Below are 16,720 nucleotides of genomic sequence, written 5' to 3'. Positions count from 1 at the left end.
GATGTACAGTGAGTGACCTCTATATATCTTGAAAAGCATGTGTGAAATACTCGTATGAAAGCATATTTTGAGTGATTTTACCTGTGTGAATGCTGTGAGTAGTAGGTTTTGAGTGATTGGGTGTGATTTGTACAAAAATAATATAAATAAGTAATAATAACACTACAAAGGTTCATAGTAGAGTGAGTGAACGAGTGGAAGTTTGAGAGAAAAGGCAGTGTGTGTGATAATTCCTGATGTCTGAAAGGGCTCTATTCAGGAGTGTGAGCGTGACATAAAGGTGTTGGTTTTAGATCAAGATTTAGTAGAATTAAAGAGGGTTTATAGAGTATGAATACAAAGAGAAACAAAAGAGTTCGATTAGTCTGCAGAAACAGAAAATATGTGTGCCTGTGGTGTGTCAAGACAGCCCACAGAGAGAAACAGAACTCTATGAATAGACTCTATGAATAGAATGAATAGACAACACATACTCAAATTGTTATATGTAAAATTATTTCAGGAAAGGGTCAGAAGAGATAGTTTGAATTTAGAACTCAGTGATATGATGCATGAATTAAACCTTATGGCAATAAACACTTGCAATGAAGAAAGCAGCTTACACTCAATTAAGCCCCAAGGGGGTTTCTGAGCTTCCTGCTCGAAAATGCAATGCCTAAATTAAATTGATTATTTCTCTGCAATTACAAACTCTGTCCTTACAATCTTGGTATCAAAATGAAGCTAACACTTGGGACATTTAATCAGAGGTGTAAATATTAAAGCAGATATTACTCTGTCAAAGTTACTGAGACTGGAACACAGAAAAAGTAAGTAGATTTTATTCTCGCCTAATTTTTTTTTGTAATTTTTAGCATATAACCCTTTTAAAAATATGCCTCAGATCATATTTGGTTCCAGAAATCCAGTAACCAACATATAAGCATAATCTGTGCAAAGATTTGTGTTTCTAAAGTAAAACAGTGAAAAACTACAGCCCTGTCAATACATGAATATCCAGACGTTGTACAAAAATGTCCAATTTTGGCACACAATTGGACACCATGCCAGTAAATTTTTTAGGTATTAAAGAGCAGAAATTAATAAATTTTATTAACAGGCCTAAAAATGCTTTTTTTAAAAATATATTTTTGAAGAATTAACCACACATTTACATGGTAATGGCCCTTTTCTGCCGTGCGCATAGAGCGCTTCATTGGCCTCTGGCCCTTTAAACTCTGAGGGGCTATAACTTTGGTTTCTTTTGGTCAATTTGCATGATTGACACCTCTTTTTAATCGTTTTAACCAATAGATTCAAAGTAACGATGCCACGTTCACGTCACTTCAACCAATCAGACGTTGTAATGCCAAAACCCACGTGTGTCCAAATTTACTGCATGTGACGTCTGTCCAGTCACGTGTCTGTAGGTGGGTCTAAAATGGAGGTTGTTGACGGAAGATGGCTCTGATGCACCTAGGTCGGCATGGTAAATAACAGCAATCACGTGGTTACCGGCTACCGGCGAAAATAATGGAGGAAATCGGGACGGTAAGCCAATTTCTGTGTTAGCGCATTTGCGCCGCTGTGTGTTTTTGTGGTCTTCTTTTGCGGCTAATTCAGTGAATTCTGGTCTGATCGTGGTGAAACTTGGTGTGTGGAGTCAGTGATAGCTCTGGGAGCTAACCAGCCTATTTTTAACCGCTTACATGAAGTCTGAAGAATTTCTGGTTCGGTTTTGTGTGTTTAGCGGACTTCTGCGCATTTACGTAACTGCTCGTTTAATCGCGGCTTGTTTTCGGTGTGTTTGGTGGTTGTAGAAATGGTTTATATGACATTTTAGCTGAGATTCTGGGGTTTCTGTGGATACCACACATGTCTGGACTTATATTTCTCAACCCGCGTTATAACCGATTAAACGTGATCTCCTCCTTTTTGCCCCCAATGCCGGGGGCGTGGGGCTTAAGAGGTTATTAATATGAACGCAAAGCCTTGATGCCATAGGCATTTTGTTTTGTTTTTGTTTGTTTGCTTAGTAAGTTTGGAAAACAAATTTGTGATCATATTTGTGGATCACAGTGACACATAATGATTTGGGCATATGATTTGCTGATGCCTAGTTTTAGAGCTGTGAGCTATGAGCTTACACTGTCACACATCAGAATTGCTGTATGCTGTATCACGCGCTGACCTTCACAGCACCCCACAGGCTGGTGTCGTTGATATCTTTGTAGACGGTTCAGCGTCCAAAAGTAGCCTTGGGCGAAACTGTGTAGGTTATGCAGTAACCACAGCAGACACAGTTTTAGAAGCAAAGGCACTAACTTCCTCACACTCTGCGCAAAGTGCAGAACTTACAGCTGTTATACGTGCGTGTCAACTGCATGAAGCACAAGCTATAAACATACACACTGACAGCCAGTATGTTTTTGCAGCGGTACATCATTTTGCAAAAATTTGGCAGAATAGAGGTATGATTACTTCTACTGGCAATCCAGTGCAACATGGAAATCTTTTAAAGACACTGTTGGAAGTGATAACATTGCCAAAACAGTTAGCCTTATGTAAATGTGCTGCACACCAGAAAGATAACTCAGAGGTCACTAAAGGCAATAACTTCGCAGATCAAGCAGCAAAAGCAGCAGCACAACAAACTATAGACACATTAATGTCTGACTCCTCAATGCAAATACCACTTGATGTGCTTATAAACGAACAGAAAGCCGCACCAACTAGAGAACAAAAGAAATGGTCAAAATGTGGATGAGACTGACACAAAGTTCTCAGAAACTCACACCTTTTGAAATCATTCACAGTAGACCATTTCCACTACCAATCACAAATGAGCCCATAGATAAGTCAATAAGAGGAACTATAAGAGGAATGGATGACTAAATTACTTGAAAATAAAGAGATTGTTCTAAACAACTCTCCAGTGTCTTGCAGGTTGAAACCAGGTGATTGGATCCTGATCAAAGTACTCCAAAGGAAAAATTGGAGTTCACCAAGGTGGGAAGGTCCTTATCAAGTGCTACTCACCACACCTACTGCCTGCAAAATAGCAGAAAGACCATCTTGGATCCATCAAAGCCACTGTAAAAAAGTGAGTGACAACATAAACTAATAGACGCCGACGCCCCTGCACTCTGGTGATCCGAAGGTGGAGGGAGGGCTGATTGGGAAAATTCCCGCCCTTGACCTTCTTGCCTTTGGTCTACTCATCAGAGGTCATAGGTGTGTCTGGTCATCATGAAGACACTCGTCCTCCTAGTGGCTAGTGTTGCACTCCTGGTGAGTTTATTAACACTCACCCGAAAGAAAGAAGATGAACAACACCACCTGCAGACAAGATGGACACATGACGACTCACATCTTCGTGACATGACACAAGACCACATTCACCCATGGATGAACAACGCATGGTGTCGATATATACATGACAGCACACCCAGAAAAGACTGCTATGTTTGCTCCTATATGCCCCCAACGACACAGTACGGCACCTTGTACGCGAAGGCAATGGACATAATTCAAGCAAAGTGTGCCGCAAGCTACGCCAGCCGTGGGTATCAATTCCAGGGAATCGTGGTCAACCATGAGGAACCTCTCCAGATAGAACTACGAAACGGCACATGTGATGAATGGTTCTGGGTTGACCTGAAAGTGAGGCACAGAAGTAAGGCTAAATCATTCCCAGTCTTTCTTGGAAACAATGGGAATTTGAGCCACAGCCTATGCTACCGCCAAGAGAACGGATCCACGCCAATGGGAAACACCACCAACTGTAAAGCAGTACAGACACACGCTCCTGGAGGGCCCGTGAAGAGCAGCAACATCTCAAATGGCACCTTCTGGGTGCAAGGGATGGCCTGGGATATCCTTCCTGGGAATTGGACAGGTCAGTGCGCTCCCATTTTCATATCTGACCACACTTTCAAGATAACCATGGACGCCACGTCAACATCAACGTCAACAACAAGGAAAAGACGAAGCACCCCAGACCTCAAGCAGCATGATTCCATATGGGGTTCCGATGTCCCAGAGGAATTTAAACTTTGGACTGAAAGACAAAAGGTTCTGAATGCTTCATGTAAATTCAACGACGAACGGGATCAGGAGATTGACGCTCTGTGCATTGCAGTAATGCAACACAGGGTCTTGGCTCTTGGAAGTCCCTGCTGATTAAAGGACTTGTTTTTGTTGGTGTTATAATACTGTTATTGTGTCTTTTCACTTCATGTGTCATACCATGTTTGAATGGTATTGAAATGTTTACAAGTGGCCATAGACTGATACAATAAGCTATGAACTGTACATATACATATATATGTACAACAGGAGGGAATGATAAGAGATTTTTTAGGATTTTGGGATTTTTATTATGTTATGCTTAAAAGTACGTTTCTTTATCTAAATGTGTTTGCTCTTTTCAGTATTCAGCTTAAACTCTGCAACTCTGTGCAGACTCCTAAATGGGGAAGTTACACAGGAAGCCTGCAGTTCTATTTTCTCTCTTCCTGTATGTGCTCTCTGAATAAAGACTGTTTCTTTTTACTGCAGGGTGCGAGTCTCCCTGAGTCTCACCCGTGTACACGTTAAACCTGTCTGAGCGTTTTTATTCTGACCTGAGTTGCAATACAGGAAAACTCCTGACAAATCCCAACGCAAGAGATTGCTCTAACCCATCCACACCTCAAAACAGGCCGAGATTATGTTGCTGTTAGGCCGAGACATAATACAAGTGCACAAAGTGTATGAACGATTGAATGGACCAGTCAATGCTCCATTTGCCCAGAGACTTGCACTTGGGTGGGTTATTGTAGGTGATGTATGCCTAGGAGGAGCCCATAAGCCAGCCATCATAGGCACATACAGAACGAGTGTTCTAGAGAACGGGCGTCCGAGTCTCCTAACACCCTGTCAGAACAGCTTTCATGTCAAAGAGCAGTCACACAACAAATCCTGGGACACTTACAGTTCATGTCAAATAGGGAAACACATATTCCAGCAAAGTGAAAAGGACGAAGAGCTAGCCCCTTCCCTTGAGGACCAAGCCTTTCTGGAAATTATGAAAAGAGACTTTTACCAAGACGGTGCAAATAACTGGACAGCTCCACTTCCTTTCCGTACACCGAGAACCCGCCTCCCAAACAACAGAAACCAAGCACTCAGCCGCTTAGAGTCACTGCGCCGCACATTAAATAAATGCCCTGAGATGGAGAGACACTTTATGGATTTTATGCAGGGGTAGTTTGACAGAGATCATGCAGAACCAGCACCAGCTCTCGAAGAAGGAGAAGAATGCTGGTATCTGCCCTTCTTTGGCGTCTATCACCCGCAGAAGCCCGGAAGCATCAGAGTGGTGTTTGACTCGAGTGCTAAGTTTCAGGGAGTGTCCTTAAATGATGTGCTGCTCAAAGGTCCAAATATGAACAACAGTCTGATCGGGGTGCTCATCCATTTCAGAGAAGAAACGGTGGCTGTCACAGCGGACATACAACAAATGTTCCACTGCTTTCAGGTGCGAGAAGACCACAGGAACTTCCTCAGTTCTTTTGGTACCGGAACAATGACCCTAGAGAGCCAGTTGTCGAGTACAGAATGAAGGTGCACGTGTTCGGCAACAGCCCTTCCCCAGCGGTGGCAATTTTCGGTCTGAGAAGGGCGGCACACCTGTTCGGCACACAGCACTATTCTGAGGCCAAACAGTTTGTTCAAAGACATTTCTATGTTGACGATGGACTCAAATCCCTCCCTACTGAGTCAGAGGCAATTAAGCTCCTCAAAGACACACAGGAGCTGCTTGCTGCGTCCAACTTGAGGCTCCACAAAATAGCCTCAAACAGCCCAAATGTCATGAAAGCATTCTCTACTGTAGACTTGGCAAGCGGGCTCAAGGACATAGATTTCAACACAGAGTTTCCTCCAATGCAGAGAAGCTTAGGAGTATGTTGGGACATTGAAGGCGACACTTTCACATTCAGAGTCTCTCAAACCGAAAAGTCTTACACGAAAAGAGGTGTTCTGTCCACTATCAACAGCCTTTTTGACCCGCTGGGGTTTGCAGTGCCAGTGAGCATCAAGGGGAGGGCACTGTTGCGGGAACTGACAAAAGAGACTTGTGGGTGGGATGAGACTCTTCCAGAGGGCATGTTCAAGGAGTGGTCAGAATGGAAGAATGCTCTCAAACAACTCGAGCAAATCCGTATCCCGAGGCCATACTGCTCATTCTCCTTTCTTGGTGCGAAGCACAGAGAAATCTGTGTCTTCTGTGATGCATCAACCCAGGCAATTGCAGCTGTGGCTTACGTGAAGTTAACGAACAAAGATGGTGAGACAGAGTTTGCGTTCGTATTCGGGAAAGCCAAACTTGCCCCCAAGCCTGATCTTAGCATTCCCAGGCTTGAGCTGTGTGCATCGGTGTTAGCGGTGGAAGTTGGGGAGCTAATCAGAGATGAAATGGACATTCAGATTAGTAACATGCGCTTCTTCTCCGACAGCAAAGTCGTTCTTGGCTATATCTACAACGAGTCAAGAAGATTTCACGTTTTTGTGAACAACCGGGTGCAACGCATCAGACGAGCAACAGAACCAACTCAGTGGGGCTATGTACCCTCGGTGCACAACCCACCCGATCACGGATCCAGATCTCTACCTGCCAAAAAACTGTTGTCCAGCACATGGTTGAAAGGGCCGGAGTTTCCCTTAAAGCCCTTAGAGAGCAACTCATCAGATACATTCCAACTTCAAAACCCCGACTCAGACATTGAAGTTCGTCCCTTGATCACTGCCACCATTCAAACATCACGCCCCTGCTTAAAGACTGCAAACTTAGAATCTTTCTCCAGCTGGCAGTCCCTTACCAGGGCAGTTGCACGTTTGGCACACATTGCGCGCACCTTTAAGGTAAAGCAATCAGGCGGACAATGTAAGGGATGGCATATATGTCATGAACTCACTACCTCAGATTTTGAGCAAGCAAGAGAGACGGTTATAAAAGCAGTCCAACAAGAAAGCTTCCCAGAGGAGCTCAAACAAATAGAGTCAGGGGAGGACATCCCAAAGAAAAGCCCCCTCTTAAAGCTTTCTCCCTACCTTGACAAATCAGGCCTCCTGAGGCTTGGCGGACGCCTTCTTCATTCTGACCTTGAGTCCGCAGAAAAACACCCCTTGATTATGCCGCACAAACACCATGTAACTAACCTGTTAGTCCGCTATTACCATGAAAGGGTCAGGCACCAGGGGCGTCATCTTACAGAGGGTGCTTTAAGATCCGCAGGTTACTGGGTCTTAGGAGGTAAACGCCAGATCAGCAGCCTCATTTACTCATGCGTAGTTTGTCGCAAGCTAAGGGGAGTAACACAGTTCCAAAAAATGTCAGATCTTCCTGCAGAACGTCTTAGTGCTGAGCCTCCATTCGCTTACGTAGGCATAGATGTGTTTGGGCCATGGTCGGTTGCCTCTCGTCGTACTCGGGGCGGACTTGCCAGCAGCAAACGATGGGCAGTGATGTTCACCTGCATGAGCACAAGGGCAGTTCACCTAGAGATCATAGAGGGGATGGACACGTCTAGCTTCATTAACGCTCTCCGCAGGTTCTTTTCAGCCAGAGGACCTGCAAAGCAATTGAGATTGGACTGTGGAACTAACTTCACAGGAGCCTCCAGGGAGCTAGGGTTTGACAAAAGGATTCCTTGTGACCCACATGTTAAATCCTTCCTAAATGATCATGGATGTAGTTGGGTCTTCAACCCTCCCTACTCTTCTCACATGGGGGGCAGTTGGGAGCGGATGATAGGAGTAGCACGTAAGATATTAGACTCCCAGCTCGCTCAACTTGGTTCCAGGCCCCTCACGCACGACGTCCTGACCACCTTCATGGCAGAGGTGGCCGCCATCATCAACGCACGGCCGGTGGTTCCAGTGTCAAGTGATCCGGATGTTCCGTGCATCCTTACTCCCGCCACACTCCTCACGCAAAAAGTTGGTGCACCTCCAACACCCTCAGGCAACTTCGGGGAGAAGGAACTCTACAGGCAACAGTGGAAAAGAGTTCAGAGTCTGGCCAACTCTTTCTGGCATCGCTGGCGTAAGGAGTACTTGTCAACACTACAATGCCACTGCAAGTGGCATTCCACGAGACCAAACCTGCAGCAGGGGGATGTCGTCCTCCTGAAAGATCCTCTCGTGAAGAGAAATCAGTGGCCCATGGGGGTGATTGCAAAGGTTTATCCTAGTAGTGACGGACTTGTCAGGAAGGTAGAAGTCAAGGTGGTGAAAGATGGTAAAGCCAAAGTTTACTTTAGGCCAGTCACGGGCGTTGTTCTTCTTGTATCAGCTGCTGTGCAACAAGTTTAGTTTGGGTCCAAGTGTGACATCTTACTGATGTCAGGCGGGGAGTGTTCTGGCTCCTTAAGAGTCGCCCCTCATGTTATGTAGTGTTATATGAGTTCATGCAATCTTTATTTGTTTCTGGCACACTGTTCATTTTATTTTGACATCCTACCGGAAGTGCTACTTCTCATTACTTCCTGTCTAACGGGAGATGGACAGTTTGCTACTCTTGTGCCTGCCTTTGCTGCCTCTTAAGCCAGCACAGTTTGTAAGTTGGCAGTAATGTTGTGTTTTACCAGTGAATGTTTAGCACTAACTGCCGTGAGTTGTTTGTCATATTTTGAGAAAGTAAATTCACTCAATGATGTGCTTTATTAGTCATTAGCCTAGACGCTAATTAGCGCCAGCTAACCGCTAACGTTAGCTTGTTAGCTTGTTTCGTTCTGCTTTGCTTTGCATAGTAACAGGTCATAGCATCTTCCAATTGTAAGAATGTTTGCTTATGTCAGCTCACACGGGATATTTTGTGTTTGTTTACAGTTTTACCATTCATCCATTGATGTATTTCAACAAAGCCATGCTATGCATCCAATCAAATAAATCCACCAGAAAGGAACAACGGTGTGGTTTTTCTACATGGGATGATGGTTGTCTGTCTGCCTAGTTAAGTGCGAGGGCAGAATAATGATGATTCTTTTTTCGTGACAATGGCATAAATAGCTCAAAACATCTCTTGATGTCACTGACTTTGGTCAGAGCAAACCTTGTGATTCCAGGGGTCATTTTGATGACATTTGCAGCAGCTGCCCTGCTATGTACATCATGAGGTACTGAGCTCCAAAAGATCTTACCATTTTTGGACTTGAATCTTTCAGCAGCCTCAACACCAGCGACCTCCACCTCTGATCAGATGTGTCTGTGTCTTCTGGATGATAGTCCGCATTGTCTTCCTCCTTAGAAACCTGCCCATCTGAATCGCTATGCTGCTCTGTGTCCTCTCCTTCATTTTCACCAAAAATATGATCCAGAACTTGGCTCACTGTGAATCTTCTTCTCATTTTTGTATGCTGAAAAATGTAAATGTGCACTCTGGAAGTCAAATGGCCACTCAAATGAGTGAATTCACCTCACATGTCTTGACATGCCTGTCTTTATTTTGTTTTGTTTTTGTGCAGGTATACTGGAAAAACATGCAAAATAAGAATCCCCTAAAGCTCATATGATTAGGAGAGGAGCTTGCTGTCAGTGTTTTAGCTGACTTATGATTTCAGATTTGGCTTTAATTATTGCTTGATACTCATAATATTATAACTGGGTCGAAATCGACCCTAACAACACAAAGGTCATAATTTCAGCTAGGGCATTTTATAATTTAGTGAAAAGATTTTTTTTTTGTTTTGTTTTGTAGAAATAGAGGTTCCTGACAAAGTCAAAAAGCATTGATACAATAAACAAATGTATGTGATTTTTTTATGCATTTGAAATTTAAAATGGGTTGGTGCCGACCCTAACACGAGAGGAAGGCTAAGCACAAAAACAGTTGTTAGCACAGCACTACCTTATTTAACAGTCAGAAAAAGATGGAGCCCAACTGGTTTAGTCATGCCCCAACCTAAAGAACGTATCCTAACTCTTCATTCAAGAGTGAGCTGTGACCCAGACCTTGCATAATAGAAAGCACAAAACAGGATAAACAGCACCATCCTCAGGCAGGGAGGACAGACAATGATATTCATGCTTAGTTCATGCTTACAAAAACAAAGCAAATAGAATAACCCTTTATTTTTATGTACATTTACAATGAAACTGTGGAGACTTTTTTTTTTCTCCAGCAAATTTTTATCCCCAGGTCCCACAGTGAAGGAACGGGGGGCCCATGAACTACATCATCACTGTTGCAGCTATTTTGGCCAGTGCAGCCTACCAAGAAGGGAACACTGAATTTGAGAAAGCTGCAAATATTATATATTATTTAATTCTGTAGATAGTTATTTTAAAACTTTTTAATCAGAGCTTAATTCTTAACTTTGCTGAGAATCAGTTTAATCTATGTACATATAAAGGTTTTATTTACATGTATGCAGTAGCGGTTTTAGATACGGGCGACACGGGCGGTTGCCCAGGGCGGCATCGTGGTGGGGGGCGGCATCACGGGCATCTGCAAAAAAAAAAAATTGCTCCTACTCATGCTGCCCCGACATCATGCCAGCGCATATTGGGAATGGCATAGGTACCGATCGATTTTCTATCGCCCATTTGCTGGGAGTAAGGGCGCCCTCCGTTTGCAAGGTGCGCCTGCTGCTTGCGGCACAGGGAGGAGAGGGCGGGGCGGCGGGGGATTCTCTGGGTGGCTGGAGCAGCGTCTAATAACCAACTTGCAAAATAAAACAAAATAAAAACAAACCAACAACACGAAAACACCAGACATTATGATACAGACTTATAATTTGCACCGATGTTACGCGAAAAGTGAGCGCGAGAGCCCTCGGTGCGCCTGCTCACTGCTGAAGTCAAAGTAAACTTTATTGTCATCTCCGCTACACACAGTCCAGTATATAGAGAGACGAGACGACGAGGCTCCAGTTACAGCAGTGCAAGTAAACAAACAATAAATATAAGAAGAGTAAGAAAATAAATATACACTTTAGGACCAGGGGTAAAGGGATCAATAACAATTTAAAATGTATATTTTATATTTTGTTGATTTAAAGTCTCACACACAACCCGTTTTTAAAGTTTTAAAAAAAGAGAAAAGAAAAGGAGGAGTTTAGCGACTTCCACAGTCGCTAGAGGCCGGGGATGGAGCCTGCCTATTTGCCTGACGCGCTGTCAACTGTACGCAATAATGCGAGAGGTGGAATTGCTTGCTTGTTCATTAAAGTGCTTGAAAAGTTTACAGAGCAATGTGATCGGCTCGCGATTCAAACTCATCACAGCTCTAATGCAACAAGGGGAAACTCGTTGTGCTGCGGTCAACAAAAACTACGGCTACCCAGCCCTCCTCTCTGTCAAAATCAAACCAGTGAATGACAGACTGACAACGCCCTCTTAATGTTACCGCTAGCACCCACGTGACTCCCGTTATACATCACCATAGCAACCAAACAAATGAAAACCCAGTGATCATTAAAATTCAATACATTTAATTATGGCTCCTACAAGGAGAAACGAGCAAAAGATACAGGTAAGCAGATGTGTCATTGGATAATGGCAGGTCATGTATCCTAAAACATTAAGAATCAGAATACTTTCTTAATCCCTAAGGAAATTATGTGGGTTACAGTTGCTCCAAGAAGAAATGGTAAAAATAGTAACAGTAACAGACTAAACTCCAAACAATATATACAATAATATAATATTAATTAGTCAGTGTCAATTGTTGAATTGTCCTGTTCCCATTGTATGACGAATTATGATGTCTGTTTGGTAGCTGTTTGCATACTATGCATACTCTCTCTCTTTTCATATATAGGGTCATATATGTGCGTGTGTGTGTGTGTGTGTGTGTGGTGGTGGTGGGGGGGGGGTTCGCCCGGGGCGCCAAACAGGCTAGGACCGCCACTGCATGCATGTGTAACTTGCGGATTTACAGTTTTAACATTTAAGGGTTCAGGCTCTAGATATCCCAAACACTAACATTTTAAAAAAGTAATCACTGTCTTGAGATTACAGAACTTATTTGACACACTATGTCAAACACTATTTCACCTGTAGTTGCACAGCGTTAGGAACAAAGGGACAGCAAACATTTCAAAAACATTACAGCTGATTTGAGAGAGTGAAAGCTATCACAGAATGATTTCAGCTACAGAAAGGCAGTGTAAGCTTTTTCTGCCATCCTTTATTCAGACAAGAAGCTTTATTATACAATACTGCAGTTATAGAAAAAATTATTTAAAAAAGCCTGACTTTCAAAAACACAGAAGTCCAGCCCTGTCAAGCAGGGCTGTCATCAAAAAGTCAATTAAGTTTTATTCTTTCTCACCTGTCTTTCTGTGTCAAGCAGGGCTGGACTGGGACAAAAAATCATTTTGACTATACCACGCATTATAGGAAAAACCATAAAGCCTTTGAATGAAAACAAACGCTGTTGTGACAGTGATGTACACTGTCCTGTTGGTATATATGTATCTAATAAACTTAAACCTACACCATCCTCCCTATTCTGGTATTCTAAACAGTACTTAGCCGAAACCCAAAGACTGCTTGGTCGAGTTAACCTCCTGAACTATCTACAACACATGGTGGAAACCTGAAATTAAGACAGAGAAGACTAGAGGTGAGACATGGTCATTACTGAAGTTTAAAAATAATAAATGGCAGATTTACAGATATTTTCATAAACTATTTATTTACCACATCAATAAACAGCATGGCAGGGCAAAATATTTTTTATAACATGGCAACCTTTACAAAGTGAAAGGAAACAGAAAGACAGGTGAGAAAGAATAAAACTTAATTGACTTTTTGATGACATTTTATACAGTACTGGTACAGTATCTAGAAAATGTGGGAAAATAGTGGCATCATATACAATACTTACTTTTGAAGAAATGATGATGGGACCCTGAAAGAAATTACTATGTACAATAGTGGATTTCTATACATTTTACATCAGATGAAAACGTTTGTTGTAAGATTCAGATAATTATTTGTTAGAAGTGAAACATTTGAAAATAAGAAAGACAGGTATTTCTTTGTGCCCCCCTTTCCCTGGCAATGCCCTACCTAGCTGTCAGCTACAAAGGATCTATTTTGTTCTGTTTTGCAGAATGGTTATTGGTTTTGGATTGATGGAACACAAACTGGTGCCCTGAACAGCCAAGCAACTGGTATTTGGAGGAATGCCTGAAGATGAATTGTGGAGGTAAGTTTTGAAAGAAATCACACCCACCACACACTACACTTTCAGGGAAGTGTAATGGTATTTCATTTCTTTGATAAACCTGGTACATAAGACATAACAATGTTGTTTTAAAACATGTGGTTGTCCCAACTAGGTCTTCTTCAAATAAGCAAAGACAAGCACCAACTAGGGAGAAACAGAATGACAAACAGAACATGTATTTACAGAGTGATGTAACAGTATAGTTAACAGTGAATACTGACTGATATTATTGTTTTAATATAAAAGAACATTTTCCTTTCAGTAATTATTTGTGGGTGTGATTATAATTTCAGTTAATGCTGATTTTTGGTCTTACAGGACACACGTGTTGGGATGATGCATACTGTAGCAACCTACTGCCATCTGTCTGTGTGAAGAACATCTGATGGTTTCCACTTACATAAAGGCATGTTAATCCTGGCAAAGAAGCAATCAACTCCCTTGTGGGAAATTTCCCCTTGTGGGACTAATAAAGGTATATCAAATCAAATCAAACTCATATATCCTCCAAAGAATCTGTTTCTGATGTTACAGCTTTACTTATTTTGTTTTAATCTAATGCAACATAAGGAATGAAGTCATATGTGGCATAACTGGAGTTGGAGTGTTTCAGCAAACTGAATTTGTAATGGAATGAATGCTTTTCTTGCAAAATGTTATTTCCCAAAGTGAAGTTTTTCTTATTTTCTGTTTCATTAAAATCTTAAGCATTGATATTTCTGAGTGAATGTAAATTTGAGGAGAAGCACACATTTACAGGGACAGGTGGTAAGCAAAGATTTTATTGATGTGCAACCTTTTAAAAATATTACATTTAAAGGAACATATGAAGTGGCAAAAATGGGGCTCGAAGACCTGATTGACTCTCTGGAACCTCTTTTATCTCTGTCACTGGTTTGGGATGACTTTTACGGTAATGCAAGGAGAGCCAGACCTTGGGATCTCAATAAAGACATCACATTATGATTTGACAGTGTTAATGGGCCGATCTAGATGTTTGAAGAACTTATCAGTTAATGCCAGTCAGTCTGGTTGTCTCTATAATATAAGTGGTTTCTTAATGGGTCAATGTACTGAACATTATGATCAGATAGAAGGAGATAAAGGAAAAACATATTCTCATTCTCACAGGTAGAGGACCCAAGCTTGATAAAGATTGGGTGATTAGGGAATTAATTTCACAGAAGTCTATGCTTTTTGTTTTTATTTTTTGACCAGTTTGAAAGGAAAGCTAATGAAAATAACCGTTGGCCAAAAATGGACTCTCGTGGAAAACAAGGGTCTATTCTAAAGTGGGTATCTGAATTGTAAATTTCCCTTATAACGAGAGCAACAATTTTCTATCAACCTCCAGCCCCAACACTTTCTTGTATGTTTTTAATCAATGTCACATCCGCTGTGACCCATTACTGCAACTTTTTTTTTTGTCGATGCCATGGTGCCGCCCCCACGACAATGCTGCCCCAGGCAATGGCCCATGTCGCCCAAATAAACAGTGTACGCACTGTTCATTTTATTTGTGATAATCTTATACTCTTTCTGTAAAAATTGGATAATATTTTTTTTTGCCTTGTAACAATACAAGAGTGGCTATGCAACAGTTAAAATCGTGTCTGAGTTATTATTGCTGCTCAATACTTTGGCTCCCCATGAATGTGGTTTCTTCTGATTCTGGCCAGGGTCTTATTACAAGTCTAAGTTATTGTGCTGTAAATCTCCTTTATATCTTTAAAGTTGGTTACATACACATGGAAGTTAATGTCATTTTTTTTATTTAACTTGTGTTTACAGTGGAGGAATATTTTTTCTTTTCTTTTCTAAACTCCGTTTGCTAATCAGACCACACACTAATAGGTAATATTTAATTGTATTTATTAAGTCAGACATTCCTTTAGATTAGCGGCTCCTCAGGTTTTAATATTGTAAATGTAAACCTAAACTTAAAAGGTTGGTTATATTCATAACATTATAGAGTCTTTAATTGTTTCTGCTTATTTTTTGCTCTGTTTTTCTGGTTTGTGTGAATGTTGTGACCAAAAAGCAAAAGCTATCTAAACATGCATATGTTTTATTTACTTTATGTTTTATGTAGAAATCCAATCTTGCTGCAGTGTTGTTTTTTATTACGCATTGTATGTTTTTGTTTTTTGTTTTTATTATTTGTTTGTTAAACGTGTTTTCTTTGATAGTCATACAAAGTTCTGTATTGGTCTGCTATCATTCAGAATCCCATTGCTGCTTGTTGCACATGAACACTACTTACAGAGAACAGCAATATGAAGAGAGTTTGGAGATGTGTGATTAGCAGCCTGAAGAAACACTACCAGAAGGGTGGGTGATCTCAAATAATTTACTGTTACTCAATTTAAATTTCTATTTAAAAAAGGTGGTTAGTTTGTCAGTGTAACCTATGAACTGGGAACTAGTGATGAGACGCAATATGCCGAGGCTTTGGAGTCCTGTCAAGGAATCCAGGAAAACTTTTGTGCAGTGCATATCGAGGCTCACTTCTTTAAGGACAAGTGAGGTCCCTGAAGATGTCTGAAGCTTTCCTGTTTCAGAAAGTGGTTTGAGTTTTGGTGTCATTAACGAACATTTATGTTAGTTTCTCCTGTGACGTAGAGGAGCTTGTATTCAAGGCAGAAGGGCTTCCCCCACTGCTTGCTGATCCAGCTGTTCACGCGCAGCCATAATATCCTGTAGACCACTCACAAATTTAAGGAAATGTTCAGTGTTATATGGCCTCAGGTTTGCAAGACATTGTCTTCATAGGCAGAGACCATAGAGGGCATAATAATTTATTAACTGAATAAATTTCAGTTTTTGTTTTTATTATATACAGTGCTCCCTCATTCGTTCTAAAAATAACCCGCAATAGGTGAAATCCGCAAAGTAGCCAGTTTTAATTTTTTTTATGATTATTATAGATGTTTTAAGACTGTAAAACCCCTCACTACACACTTTATACACTTTTCTCAGACATGCATGAACATTTTCACACTTTTCTCTCTTGTTTAAACACCCTCAAAGTTCAAACCTTCGTAGAAAAATAAGTCCAGTATTATAGAATGAAACCAAAGATCAAACCATGTTTTCAGGTCCAGAACATGGGACTAGGGCAGCTGTGAGAGAATTAAACATTAATGAATCATTGGTACGGAAGTAGAGGAAGCAAGAAGCATTAGTTGAGTAAAGTTTGAATTATCTGAGTGTTTTGTTTCGCTCAATGCGCCCTATAATCCGGTGTGCCTTATGGTTCGAAAAATATGGTAACTTCTATCTTCCTTTAGCTTTAACTGTTTATGCAATGGTTAGCATCTTCCTCTGCCTTTGGCTGCTACTGCCGGTGCAAAATGTTTCGTCAACATTGTTGTGCTTGTTGGAGAGAAAACTGACAAGCATGCAGTACACTTCAGAGTCACGCTGCTAGCGACCAAAGATTTATGTAAATTTGACAAGCTGAACACATTCTATACTGTACAGGAGACACGGCACGGAGGAGATAGACTGACAAAGGTG

General features: G+C 41.5%; 1 non-coding gene across 1 annotated transcript; it reads right to left on the bottom strand.

Moving 5' to 3' along the window:
- Positions 1–10,133: 10,133 nt before the first annotated feature.
- Positions 10,134–10,270, bottom strand: LOC134625093 (small nucleolar RNA SNORA5). The gene has a single exon (XR_010093706.1). It is a non-coding gene; the product is annotated as a small nucleolar RNA SNORA5 (small nucleolar RNA).
- Positions 10,271–16,720: the final 6,450 nt, after the last annotated feature.

The sequence above is a fragment of the Pelmatolapia mariae genome, linkage group LG3_W, assembly GCF_036321145.2.
Source record: "Pelmatolapia mariae isolate MD_Pm_ZW linkage group LG3_W, Pm_UMD_F_2, whole genome shotgun sequence".
Lineage (NCBI taxonomy): Eukaryota > Metazoa > Chordata > Actinopteri > Cichliformes > Cichlidae > Pelmatolapia > Pelmatolapia mariae.
This window is presented reverse-complemented; position numbering and strand designations above follow the sequence as displayed.